At 38.4% G+C, this 14,882-nt stretch overlaps 1 protein-coding gene across 4 annotated transcripts in view; it reads left to right on the top strand.

Moving 5' to 3' along the window:
* The first annotated feature begins 3,634 nt into the window (after positions 1-3,634).
* Positions 3,635-14,882, top strand: part of LOC139937048 (thrombospondin type-1 domain-containing protein 7A-like) — a 228,683-nt gene continuing 217,435 nt past the window's right edge. For all 4 annotated transcript variants that reach the window (XM_071932020.1, XM_071932016.1, XM_071932019.1 and 1 more), the window contains exon 1: positions 3,635-3,781. The gene's annotated coding sequence lies outside the window, so the exon portion shown is untranslated. The remainder of the gene's footprint in view (positions 3,782-14,882) is intronic.

Below are 14,882 nucleotides of genomic sequence, written 5' to 3'. Positions count from 1 at the left end.
TAGCCTATTATAGTTTGAATGTTTCAGCTCATGTGATATCTGTCACTGTCATCGAGACGAATTTGAGCCCCCGCGGAAAACGGAAAGTTGGTGTTCCCCTGAGTAATATGTGCTATAGTAAGATGGGGAAGAGATTGGTTGATGTGGAGATTTGCCTTACGTACGGCTCAATGAACCCGATACATCTCTAAATTTATTTGTGACAATCACTCGAAATTGAACGGTTTTCAAAATGTTGACTCCCATAAATGGCCGACCGTGTTAGTCTACAGGGTAAAAAGAAAACCACGCAATTTCGAGGCATATTTGTGTAGATCATTGTATTCTACTTTTACAATACCTTTCTAACCATATACATTTTACAACAAACGAATACAGACCGCTTTTCAAAGACCAACTCGACCGATCCAAGGCAACGTGTTCCTTTCAGCATGTAATTAAAACACATTGTCTTCAATTTTGGTGGACATAACATAAAGCAAATGTTGATGTTGTTTTTGTTTGTTTTGGGGGGTTGTCAGATACAGTTTCCTCGAATAAGATTTCAATTCATAGGAAAATATTTCACACACAAAAAAGTTAGGGTAGCGGATTGACCACTGAATCTACGGTACCTTCAATCAGCATTGAAAGTGTTGACCTTTTTGATCTCTTTCACCCTTTTTTTGTAATATCGTATGACAATGGATTGACTAAAGAAAACCTCGCTTTGCACTCAGACTATCTTCGTTGCGCAAACGGGATACTTCCGGGCACCAGTTCAAATATATATTTTGTTTATAGGGCAAGCAGTAAACTTTACAAAGAGGGCAGGGGCTTTTTTAACACCGTTTGAGGTTTTTTCTGGACAGAAACAAAAACTAGCCGCTGGCATTTTGGATTGTACATTTTGGGCTGGATGAAATCTAACGCCACTTGCAATGGTCAACCCCTCAAAACGGATATTATTGTTTGAGTATCCAATACGTCGTTGCGATAAAGATTCTTTGCAACTGTCCTTTTACTATTTTTGTGAGCCTACAACGGTTTTATAGAAAGTAACAACTTTCTCAAGGTTTTATGTGATCACACGTAGAAGTATTATCGACTTGGAAGGAGCCTTTGTCCCCGGTGATTAATTGTCCCCATAAGGCGAACTGTGTACAAATTTATTCTGGTATAGCGCCCTCTTTTGAATCAACCTCCTTCAGTCCATTTATACGAGGGAAAGGTAATTGTAATATTATTCTAGATGGAACTTCATTGCAAAACTCCACCCAATACACTCTTACACACAAACAACGTTTGTCGAAGGCTCTTCTTTGATGTCTCTTTGTTTGGACTTGATGGTTTTGTGGGGTTTGTTGGGGACTTTTTGCAAGTCTATTATTTTCATTCGTCTCAGATCACATGGGGGCGCGCTAGCCCCATCTCCAAAAAAGGCAACTGATGTCTAAATATAATTTGATGTTGGTGTGTTCTGTTTGATTCGGTGTTATTTCTCTGACAGACTCGAATATTAAGTTGAAGACAATAAATCTAGATTGTTGGCTTATTATGGCTTATCTTTTCTTTCCAGAAAATGCCAGTTTACTTCAAAACAGGCAAATTCTATACCATCATCTTTAAATCACCAGTGCTTAGACAATGTATTTGTTTTTACATACTCACCCACATCAGCCTATTTTCAACTTAATGGTAAATATAATAAGTTAATATTATTACATTACAAGCGCACCAAGAAGGTGGGCTAATTCAAGAAGGGTCCAAACAGACAGGTCACCCGTTAAAGAATTGTGCACAACCGTTTGGTTGATGTTTCCCCGGTAACAACAATTCAATTCGACTCTAGTAAACATTTACTTCAAACTATACTCTTCTCAAGATAAAACATACAAAGTGTTTACATAGATAAGCAAAATCATAACCACGGCGGGTGAACACTTGTTTGACTGTGATTACACTGCAGCCGTAGTATGGTTTGTCCAATCATTACTAATAACAACCACCCCTCCCCCACCCCTCTACCTCCCCAACGAATGAAGGGAAATTCGTAACAACCAAACCCTCATGTTTGAACTTTAAGCCTTTTTCGGAGTTTGAAAAGTAAAACACAAGTTGTAACCGGTGTTATGAAACCCACTAGAAGTAAAGAACTTCTCGTCTGGGTTTGTTAGTAAGACTGTATAAAAGTGGTATGGCGCCCTCTGTTGAATCAGCAGCTATACAAGGCAACGCACAATTTTTATGATGACCGTGTGGCTGTGAGTGCGCCACCATTGACTAAAAGCGCTAGTTCTCGAAAGTTTCTTGGTTAGAAGTCTGCAGTAGCTTTCGATAAAATATAAAATAAAAGTATTTTTTTAGAACCGTTCACTTCGAAGTAGTGTGATTATGGGAATAAATATATGTAGTTATCCCAAAAAAATTTAATTTGAGAAAGTTTACTGTCAGAATCAGATTGTCTATTATAGTCTTCCTGCGTGGACTAAACGGTTTAAACCGCTCCGTTTTTTCGGCGACATTTTAAAGAAACTACGCAATCACCTTTGGAGATGAAATTTTGCATAAGTTATGTTTGTTTATTTACATTTTGTAGGTTAAGAACAATCGAACGGTTAAAAAAAAAGGGGGACGGTAAACTTTCAAATAAAGTAATATTTTTGGCCGCGTTTTGCATTTGCTCGTTCCCGGCGCATATCCAAAATTTGCTAGGATGGGCTGACGTATTGAACCAATGCACCATTCCCGACCTAAACAGCATTATGATGTAGGTAATGGTTTTTTTTTTGTATTCTTCCAACAGTGGAAACCGCGCGCAGCCAGTATTGTATTCACCTGTCACACCTGTTTTTACGAAATTATTGTTAAAGCTGTATGCCTGTTGTCAAAACCCATGCAAATCGTAAATTTTTCTTATAGATACTAAAAAAGGCTCAATATCGCAACATTCTTCTAACTTTGGTTTAAAAAGAATCAAATTATCCATGGAACCTCTAGATGCTTCATCATACCGTGAGTGTTCGTGTTGTGATTGTGCCGACTACTTCTTCTTGTGAGCAACAAATTTTTATCATGGTGTTCCGTTTCCCCCTTTTTTGTTTATTTTAAGTTTCTTTCTTTCACTTCTTTATTTAGCTCTAAGCTGCTATCCAGTCTCGGCCTTGTAAACTCTCTTAGCTCGACTTCCGGGAGGTAGTCTAATTATATCTCCATCATTATAAGTACTAATAGGCCCGAGGCCTAGAAACTATGACCCATCCCCCGTCGTAAAGGATAAAAACCTTCGGCCTAACTGTCTTGGTTTGTTGTTTGTTTTCCTTCCATTTATTATTTTCTCCTCTTCTATTGTCTTTCTTCATCACTTTTCCATTCTACATTTTTCCTCCTGCTTGCAGCTGTGATCGGTGATAGCCTATTTATTGCCCTTTATCGAAGCCAAAGATTGACCCTACCCTAATGCTCCGTTAGCATTTTTAAAAATGTGTGCTTTTGGTACGAAGCTTCAGACGGAGACGGGCAGAGAGCCTGCAGTGTACTGAGCCTAAATCGTATTTTCGAAAACAAAATCGAAGCGTGCGCTGAACGCAATTGTGTTTGCCGCCCTCAAGTGGTGAAGATATGCCGTCGTCTTATTGCCGCTGATGTACAAAACATTCCCGCATGAAAGTCACATTGTTTGTTTATATAAATTTAACTCAAACTCAGTGAATGGATATTTCAACAAGGGTTTCCAACATTTAGGACACGGCTGTCGGTGATATTCACATCTACCCACCTTTTGGAGGCATTTCAAATACCGGTAAGTAGGCTTATATTTATTTTATTTAACTTTTGTTTTGCCTTTCGCAGTTCTGTGAGCTCAAGTTGATGCGTGCAGAATTCGTATGACACGTGTAACTCACAGAGGGCTTGTGGTTGTCAAACTTATCCGGGCCGGGCTTACTTTCATGTGTAGTTAAAGTGTAAATAAAGTATACTTATGACCATCTTAAGGCCTCCACTCCAGTCAAAACTTTTTTAAGGAGCATTTCGGAGAAAATTAACCAAGAACTTGGGCTTATCCGAGTTTTGAATGTGTCTCCTCTGCAGTCTGCACTGCCAAAATAAAGTCTTACTTGAAGTTGAAATGGAATAAAATTTAATGGCTATCTAGCCAGAACCGTAACTAGATGCAGTAACTGGTGTGCCGTACCCCTGATCCTGTCATTGTGACAGGATCCTGATCCTGTCATTGTGACAGGATAAATCGTTCCATCCCTGTATATTGGCATGTTATATAGCGCCCTCTTTGACATGTTTTATTGAGGAAACAATCCCAGTTACCCAGGCGACATGTTCCGAAGTCAAATCCTGCCCTTTAAAAACAAAAATCATTATTCAAAAGAAATCATTATTTAAAAAAATAGACTCCTACATATTGAAATAGATATTATTTAAAACCTTTTTCTTTCTCTGATCTGTTTGGCTCCTGGCAGAGAGATTGTGTTTTAAAAGGATAATAATTGTAATGTCGAATTGATTCCCATCTTGTGAAATTCAAAATCACAATGATATATTTGTTGGTGCAGAACAGAACCTTTTTTCACGTTTAAGTGTATTCTTAATGGATTAATTACTCATAATCTTAAAGGTGACTATGAATAAAAAAGAAAACTTCATCTGTGTGGCTTTGAGTCATTGGTTAGGGTGAATGACTGGAGAGCAGTAAAATTGTAATGTTTTATTCTTATACTGTAGGGCTACAAACTGGTAATAAAACCATGGCTGCCTAATAAGTGCACTCCTGTAACTCGCTAGCCTGAGGAAACCTGTTATAACAAAGGTGCTTGCTATGTGAATCAGAAGCACTTGGGGTTAACCCAGGCTACCCTTCCTCAATATGTTTTCTGTGTTCTATGTGCACCAACAATCCTAGTGTGTACATTGAACTACCCAGGTCAAAATTCTAGTTGAACCTAGTTAAACTGGGTTTAACTGGAACTAGTTGAAAACCAGTTGATAAACTAGTTAAACACAGTTAAAACCAGTTGGTTTAATATGGAAAATGGACAAACACCAACTGGTTTATAATTTCAACCTAGTTGAACACAGTTAAACCTAGTCCAAACCAGTTAGTTAATACGGAAAATGGAGGACTTTGGTCACTATCCAGTTGAACCAGTTGACCCCAGTTAACTAGGTTCAACTGGAATTTTGACCTGGGTATAGGACATCAATGGTTTGTTCAAGGACACAAGTGCCACATCCTGGACTCGAACCCACACTCTGTATTATATCAGTAACACTAGAGCTTGAGACTGGTGCTTGGCCATGTCACACAATAAGGTGTGGATTAAAGAGACAAATAAACAGAATTAGTAAGGCCATTATTTTTTTTAAATTTTGTGATGTAACAGTTTTCTTTGTCCATCCATATTAAATGCTTCATGAACATTTGAACTTTGAATGAAGCATGCCCCTTTAATGTTGTTTGGTTAAAGGCCTGAGTCAGTCATCCCATAATTATTTATGCAACATCACGTCTGTGCATGACAAAAAGCTTGATCCTTGGGCTTGACAAACGTGACCCTCTGACCAATATTCATCACCTCGAATCTTTAGAGCAGTGCTGCCCAGGGGCCAAGGGTGGCTGCCACTGTCATCGGGGTGGTAGGGACAATTGAAGACAATGAAGGGTTTTTAAGATGATTGGAAGATGGTCAGAGGGTCCTTCTTTAAGATAATAAAGAAATAAGCCTGATGGGGTAGAGTAATTCTGTCAGACCTGATCTTTCTTGTCTTTATTTATTATGCACAGACATGTTCATTACGGCCTCCCAGTTACATATTTATTTACTTAGACCATGAAGAAAATTAGACCTTTTACAGCTGACACCTCTTCCCACCTTACTGGTCTATTGTTCCTTTCTCCACCTATTGAAATGAATGACTGGAATGTCCTTGAGGTGAACAATTGTATAGAGCAGTTACATTGTCCGGCAGCTCTATATGTGAGTTTTTCTTCGATGATTTCCTTCAAGGTTAGGATACAAATTTGCTTCTCTGACCGCTTGTATCCCTCTTTGCTAATTTTTGTCAAGTTTGTGTTAAATAAAAACCAACACCCCTGTCAGCAGGTTTACTCACAGGCTGTCCTCTGTTCCCCCATGGGTTACTCAATAAACAGCTACTGTCTCTGCCCCCCCCCTTGATGGTCCCTCTTGAGGTCATTCAATTCAATTTAATTCAAAATTAGTTTATTTTCATATAAAAATACAACACCAAATAAAAAGTCACAGACTATTGGCATTTGGTTAACAATAAAATTACATCAAAGTACAAGTATAGGCTATATACAAATCAATACAATATTAAAAATATTACTTGAGTTAAACAGACAGTCACACTAAAAAGGGTGGAAAAAAATTGTGGACACCAAATTAAAAACATAACATGCCATCATTACAAATGTGAGCATTCTTTAAGATCAACACAACTGCCCCCTCCCTCCTTAAGAGACTGTGCTATTCCACATTTGATGTAAAGTCTCATCTGCTGTTTTCAAGGGTTCTTTTATTTGAGAACAGTGGGGGCCTACATACAATGTATATCTCCATAGAGAAATGACTGAAATAGAACTTCAAGTACTTCACCCACCCAAAGCCATACATGTATTTCTGCCTCTTTGTGCCCTCTTTCTCCAACACTCTATCATGTGCTATTCCACCATGTGCTAATTCCAGTTGTTGTATCCTTCTGGGAAGCGGCTCATTCTTACCCTCGGACTCTTAACAAGAGCACCTCTCCTATTCCATACCAATAAGGACCTCCCAACTCCTGCTCCTCGTTCCCAACTACCCACTGTCTTCCACCATCATAGTCCACACCCTTCCCCCTAGTAGCCCCTTCCCCTCCCCGAAGTTAACCCCAATAATCATCTGGAATTGATGGGTTTAAAAAGTACCATTGAGGTCCCCCAATATCCTCCTCTTTACCAACTAGCCACTCTCCTTCATCATAGCCAACCTCCTTGCCCCCTCCCTCCCCCAAAGTTAACATCTTCGTAGTAAGTGTCCTGTGACTGTCTACATGGCTAAGTTAAAATTTTCATGTTTTTTTCCTCAAACCCAATCATCTGGAATTGATAGGTTTAAAAAGTACCATTGATGTCCCCCTCCCTCCTCCTTCCCAACTACCCACTCTCCTCCACCATAGCCCACCCGTTGTCCCCTCCCTCCCCAAAGTTCCCCTTTGTAATGAGCGTCTTGTGACTCTGTACGTGTTTTTTCACCAAACCCAATCATCTGGAAGTGATGGGTTTAATAAGTAACGCGGCTACCTCCTTTCAAGTGTTGACACACACTGCTCCACGTGTTTGGTCTACTCTCATACTACAGTAACTCTTTAGTCAAAATTGTAATCATTTTCTCTGAACTACACCGATTACCTGCCAAGTCCCAGAGAACCAGAGTCTATTTAAACAGTAAATTATGTTTGCTGGAAATTGTTGATTTATTACCACCCAGCTACAATTACAATTGCGCAAAGGAAAAATGTGTTAAATGAGACTAAGATGTTGTCTGTTTAATGTCAAGTTATGCAGCACTTGACGTCTGCATCAGGCTGCTTACGTAGTCCGGGCTGAGGTACAAACAACGAGAAGTCATTTTAATTATTCATAATGGAACATTCCATATTCATTGTGAAGCCGGAAGTAATGAATTCTACAATTCATTTTCCACTGTCAAAACAACCAGGCTAATCAGGCTTTGAATGTCGATTTATAAAGGGGAATCCTTTTTTCATTCTGCAAAGGGCGCTTCCATTGGAAACTCTTAGGAAACTATGAATGGGCACCAAGGCCAAAACCAGGGGCCACAAAGCCATGGCCTCTGTGGCCCTCAGGTAGATCCAGGCGTGGCCAATCAGGACTCAAATGCCCGAGGACAGTTGTTTATATTGTCGAGCCTGTAGTGTAAACTCATGGCTGTATTTAAAAGTACAAGTACATACAGCTAAGTCTTGTGTTTTTCAATGGGAGACTTTTTGAATCTTGGTGGCAGCAGACTTAGCAGATAAAATCCATTGTTCTCAGTATTGTGCGCACGCTTAGAACTACGTTAACAATGGAAATTTACCTGGTAAGTCTGCTGCCACCTAGCATCCCAAAGTCTCCCATTGAGAACCTCACTCTGTCATATATATCTCAAACAAAAGTAAGTTATGTTCAAACGTTGACTTTGAGATTGATCATAAACACCTTACAATTCTATTGAGTAGTGAAGTATGTAAACCCATGATGAATCTTCTCTTGTTATGCGTGTCATATAGAAAGTGCTTGTTGAAATAAAAAAGTATGCATGTTTAAACTGCTCTGGTCTTGTTAGAAACATTCTGAGCCCGTACAAATGTACTGATGAGCAACGAGCCTGTTTGGTCTTGTGGATTTGTTTTCCAAAAATCGAGCCCTGTCCACTGTTTTTGTAAAAAGTTGTGTTTTGCAGTGTAGTAAGTCAATGTTGATAATAGCCTTGTCCTGTGTGGATAAACTCCATGGCAATGCCCCCTACACACCCACCCGACACCTTCGGATGAATCCTAAACCAGACAATCATTATTTCACCTTCAAAATATCACCCATAACTGGAGAATTCTTAGTCAGTTCACCCATAGCGCGAGATGCTGTACTGTAAAAGCACAGTGCACCATGCCAAGTTGACATCCAGTGCAGTCATAGGTGAGATTTGCATCAATAATCAACAGAAATCAGGTGAGACACTGAAGTGCATGGCACGGTGAGATCTTTGTGTATAGTGCAGCCTTAAGAGTGTACAGTCAAATTGACAAGACAGCCTTGCATGAAAGTTCAAGATTTTTTTCATTTCAAATTCGTCCTTTAGATTTCATATGAAATTTTTGTGTGTGTTTCCGTCTGTTTTTTTTTTTCATTTGTAGGGGTGGGTTTCATCAGTTGTAGTGTTTGGAAGTGCACTATCCTTTTTGGTTGAAATCAAGTAGATTTATTGGATTTTTTCATTTCAAAAAGTGTTTTTATTTTATGTAGTTAAAAATATAATATCTATATCTGTGTCGTTATTAAAAAGCCAAAGAGTGGATGTAGGTGGGTGTAAATAATATTATTTGTAGGGCACACTTTATCTGTTCATTCTAAATTCTCAGGTGTGTACATTACATGTAGGCCAATCTGACAAGATGTGTTTTCAGAGATTGTTGGAAGCAGAAAAGAGTTCCAGAAGCAATAACAGAAATTCCCAGCTAACGTGAAATGTGCTTGACGTTACTGGGGAGTTCCCTGCTTGAATAAGACCGCAGATTATATGTTTACAGTAAACAGAGCCATAAAATTGGCCAGTGCCACTTCTCTGCTATAAAAACCTAACTGTTCCTTGAATGTTCACTAGGTTTCCAAGGCTTCTCCCACACAATCTAGAGTCAAAGCACCCTTCACTCCCAAGACAATGCACGAACGGAGCTCAGTGGGGGAGGAAGGGGGTATTATGTTCACTTGCTTGTGTTTTCCTGATAATCATGCGCTAGTTTTTTAGCCGGCTCGCCTGATTACGCTCTGGCATGAAGCAGTGTCTTCATTCCTTTGCAAAACTGGGGCAGATGAGCGTAAAGAGCTTTACCTTTAATTATTCCTCTCTTAACCCCTTACTTCTTATACTCTCCTCTGTCATTTTTAACAATTCGTCATCGGGTCATATCATTTCTGCTCATTCATCTGACTCATAATTTGTATTCCAAAGTCAAGGGTAACCCTACTCCATCCCCTTGGGTATTATTAATAATTACTGGGGATAAGACGCACAATAATAATGCAAACAATATTATGAGATTTACGACAGACGTTTGTCTGTCTCTGAAGGACACGCTACCACGAAAGCATTCAGGTCCAATGCCGATTTTGAGGGGTGGAATTTAATAGTGGAGTTAAAGTCACAGTCTAGATGAACCCAATTACCTTTATTACCTAACCCGGATCAAGAGCGGTCAGCTGCAAAGGCCGGAAAAGAATTTGTTTGCGAGGGAGCGGAGAATTGATTTAGACTGGCTGGGAGGAAGCGACCTGCCCATTGCAAGTAAACAGACGGTAATTTTGTTGAATTCGTTGTCTTTTATTTGTTCAGGTTCATGGATATGTAGAACAAAATGCATGATTTTCAAATGTCAGCTGCATAAATCTGACTTATGTTCTCTTATTCTGGGACTATTTCAACTTGATATCAACTACAATGTTTTGGCTATATTTTGAAACAAAAAAATGATGCGTTTGAATTTTTGAAGTAGAGACGGAGGATTTGTAGATTTACAACATTTTAGGCCTACATTAAAGATGAAAAGCTAAGCCTATTGGTTATTCATGTTGCATCTTGTGTAAAATTATTTGGATATGTAATTATTTTGGGGAAGTTGATTTAAATAAATGATAACAACTCATTTTAGACCTAATGATTTGGTTGAGCTCTGAAATCAAATTTTAATGTGAAAACACCTGTTTCATCGAAAGGCTTGAGAAGGAAATTGTGATTACTGGTCGCAATTTTCTGCTAAGCAAAAAGTAGAAGGAAATCAGTCACAGATGGCATTACACCATGGTATTTTCGGCAATTAACCTTGTTCTGGTAAGCAGATTTTATTTGTGTTCAGCAACTTTAGGAAACAGTGTCCAGGGAAAAAAACCCAGAATCGGCTAAATAAAAAATTTTTTTCAAAGATGGTAACATATTTTATCCTTTCCTCATACACTCGTCCAAGTCAGAAGAAGCTAAATAAAAACATCTTAAGTCAAAATTCTCTGTAAGTGGTCTTGCTTGCAACTGTACATTATATTGTTAAAATGCGGAGTATCTCAGTTTAATATGAAATATGGATGAGTCTAAAAGCTGACGGATTAGTGAAATGGTAAACAAACTGGTCTTATTGGCTGCTGATTGAGCGCAAACACGCAGTACTAGATTGCAATCAGAGCGGTACCAATTTTGTACCTTTATCTAACAATCATTTTTAGTATCTAATTATCCACTATACGTTGTACACGTACATGTATGTACATACATGTACATGAGTTTTGAGTATCAAGCCATGAGCTACCACCCACAATAAGTCTGCTGTAAAGGCCATTTCCATCACATTGTCTGACTGAACTTGAAGTAATTTGTTGATATGCTCATTCCAGTTATCCTACATACTAAAGTGTGTGATTTATCTCTCTTCAACAACCTCTTCTCCTTTAATTTTGTTTCCCTTGCACACATTCATCATGTACACCAAAACATGAGTAATATGAGCCTGATGAACTTTTTCATGATTTTCATGAGTAATATACTGTTACTTCATGTACATAAAATAATTGCAACAACTTGCAACTCATTAAATAAAAACCTGAACCATTACTGGCATAGAAGCAGGATCACACCCCCCCCCCTTCAAAAGTAATAGGAACAACTATTACCATGATCAATGATCTGCTTTTATGTTGGCATTATTTAATGATTTTAAAAACATTGCCAAGAAGCTGCTGTGTTGATGGCACACCGTTTAGTGGACACAAAAACATGACGCATATTTACCGCTTGGCACAAATGCTTCATATATGCACTTGTCCATGAATTTGACCAGAAGAAATATCATGTATTGATCTTGTCCTGTATCGATTGATGCATGTAAAATCTACAGTTGCTCGAAGGAACAGCACCACTACACAAATACCCGATGTGTTTATTTTGAACTTTACATGCATGCTTTTTAAAAATCTCTGCGATTTGCGGGAATGCTTCATGAGAATTCAGCACATTATCAGCTGCTTGAATTATGTGATGTGCCTCGCTTTTTAGTCAAGGAAATACCCAATGTGTTTAGTTTGAACTTTACATGCATGCTTTTTTAAAAATCTCTGCGATTTGCGGGAATGCTTCATGAGAACTCGGCACATTTCAGCTGCTTGAATTATGTGATGTGCCTCGCTTTTTAGTCAAGGAACCTAAACAAGATTAACATCTGGGAAAATATTTAGATCAAAAATTGATGTTGTAAATGTATGTGAAGAATGGACAACATTGACAGCAAGGTGAGCTAATAACACTTGTTTGTTTCTATATTTAAAACAGATGTTAAATTTGCATCAGGTATACAAGGAATATTATTTGGTTTTAACCTTGCTGCACCAATGTGTGGAAGTATACTCAGTAGTATTTTCCCAGAGTCCTGTGAAAAAAATAAAAAAAACCTGGTTGGGATTCGAACCCCACGAACTTTGCCATTCAAGAGCAGATGTCTTACAACTGAGATTTCCCAGCAGCCCGAGGCAGCCTGAGGCAGCCTGAATCCTATATTAGCAGGGGGTACCGCAACAATGTTATTTTAAGTCAATGTTAAATTTGCATCTGGAAAAATAATATTTTTTTGTTTTTACCCATACACTGTGTTTAAGCATACTTGTAACACAAGCAGCAGGCTGTGCTGAGTGCCTTCTTTGCCCCCCGAAGATTGAGAAAGTCAAGTCACAGCGCAAGATACAGATTTCTTCCATGTACATGTACTTACTTTTCTGGGACATGTGAAGGAATAAATGGCTTCAATTGTTTATTCTTTATATTTTGTTGTTTAAGCTGATATTTTTTTGTTCAAATTTTCAAATTTACAATTAATCTTGTTTGTATAGTTTGTCCAATTTAAAGCGTTATATCTTTGCAAAGTATTCCAAAACGACCTCATACATGTATGTGTTTTTTGTCACTCTTGTTTGAAATGATTGGCAATCCAAAAGTGCAAGGGCCATGTCACTCCAGGCAATTTACAGGCAACCATGGTTCCAGGCAATCTCGAAAAAGAAAACATTCATAGTTTCAATCTTGATTAAAGTTTGTTGCAGGAATAAATAAGAAAGTGCCAGAAGAATTACTGTTCTACTGAAAGTGCTGTTTTTTTGCATCCAGTGCAGTTCGTTGCCTCTTCAGTTGCCCTGTGTGACGTGGCCTTAGTACAGTGAATAAGGATTCCTTCATGAAAAATTTAACTATTGACCGTAAAGCAACAAAGGACAAATAGGAAAATGGATAATAGGAAATTCACTAGGATGAGAAAATTCAGACTTTCGTCTGAATTCAGACTTTTTGATGCCTGCCTGACGAAAAAAAATAACTGTTTTTTTTCTTCAGACATAAGAAATCCTGGTCTTTGATCTACCCAGTACTTCTCAGCACTGTGGATAAAAATTTGTTCCCAAAAACTAAATCAAATCTTTTCCCTTGCGCCCCTTCAAAAGTTTCCCAGTAATTTAAAGATTTTCCATGGAAGTGCCCGTTCCTCACAGTGTGTTATACTATCAACAGCTCTCCATTGCTTATTACCATTTTTTTTATGCTAACAATTAAATTGAGTAATTACCAAAAGTGTCCAGCCGTCGATTTCACCAAACTCTTCCTAACTTAGGATTTATCTTAGGACTTAGGACGGGTTCAGTTCCGTATCCAAATACGTTGGAAGCATTGAACCCATCCTAAGTTAGGACGCGTTACTCGTCCTAACTCGAGTTAGGATTAATCCTAGAGTTTCGTGAAATCGGCTGCAGTGCCTTTAATTTGGATCTTAGTTTTAGACTTCTTTTTTTTCAACAATTATTCCCACCCCTGAATTAAATAAATCTCTCCTCTGGTTTCTGTTGATTTAAAATATTTCCTCTTTTTCAATTGTAGATATAATTTTATGAAGTAAAGACTAAATGAACAACACTATCTTTAACAACAAATAGTCAGCTGCTAAACAGTGGCGGGGGGGGGGGGGCTTTTAAATCATAAACAGTCCGTTATCCTTCAAATCTTGTTCAGGAAGTTGCAAGAGTAAATCGCCAATTACAACTGAATTATCATTGAAACAGGCATACCAATCATATCAAGTCGAAGCATTTTGGTGTTGAGTTACCAGAGAGTGGAGTAGTTTGGTGGATAAGGGAGGGCGAGCAAATAATGAGGCCCAGAAAACACAGATGTAAAATGCTGAAATAACTTCCAGAATTAGATAAACCCAAGCTATTATTAGTAACTCGAACACTTGAAATCAGCGTGAGGAATTTCTTGATGATACAAAACGAGGCTGGTAATGTGGTCATATGGATCGCAGATTGTGACCAAGTTAAGCCAGCTTCCATGTCAACTCAAGTATGTGGTCATGAAATGCAAGTATTTTGAGCATTTGTTTGGCTTGCACATGCAAACTATTTATTGTGTACATTTGAAATACATGAATGTTTTGTGCACCAATTTTGACATTAACTGGGTTTTGTTTTGGTTTTGTTTTGTTTTTTTGGCAAAAAGAGAGCTCACTATTAAAAGCCATTGCCAAATTTGATAAAGCACAACGATTGTCTAAGCACCAAACAATTTTGCTTACTGAAAAGGGTAACCAGCCAAAATAATGTTATGTGCACAATTTTTGTCTGGGTAAACATGAATTGTTTAATGCACTTTTTCTGCCTAAAGTTGCTCTATAAAGTTTAGTCCAGATTAAAACAGTTGACAAATAATTGACAAAAAATCATGTTCAAAAAGTCAAAAAGTTATTATCCAAAGCAACCCACCAGGGGCCAATTTCATGGTGTGCTTAATGGTAAGCAGCGTGCTTGCTTAACAGAAAAAATTGCTTAAGCATTTACAGGTTAGCAACAAAGTAAGGCAGCCAGCTTGCGCATTAACAATGCATGCAAATGCTACGTCATTCATTTTCATATAGTAAGCACCGGAAGGTAAGCTTTCCTTTTCGTGTGCTGATGGAACGGAAACTCGCGCATTAAGCAAAAAATCAGCCGTTAAGCAGCTCGTTGAAATTGGGCCCAGCCCAACCACAGATGGGGACTTGTCTTGAAGCACTGACTATCGAGGGTTTTCCTTCCTCCCTGAACT

The sequence above is a fragment of the Asterias amurensis genome, chromosome 5 (genome assembly GCF_032118995.1).
Source record: "Asterias amurensis chromosome 5, ASM3211899v1".
Taxonomy (NCBI): domain Eukaryota; kingdom Metazoa; phylum Echinodermata; class Asteroidea; order Forcipulatida; family Asteriidae; genus Asterias; species Asterias amurensis.
Note: the sequence above shows the minus strand (reverse complement) of the source record. Positions and strands in the feature narration are given on the sequence as shown.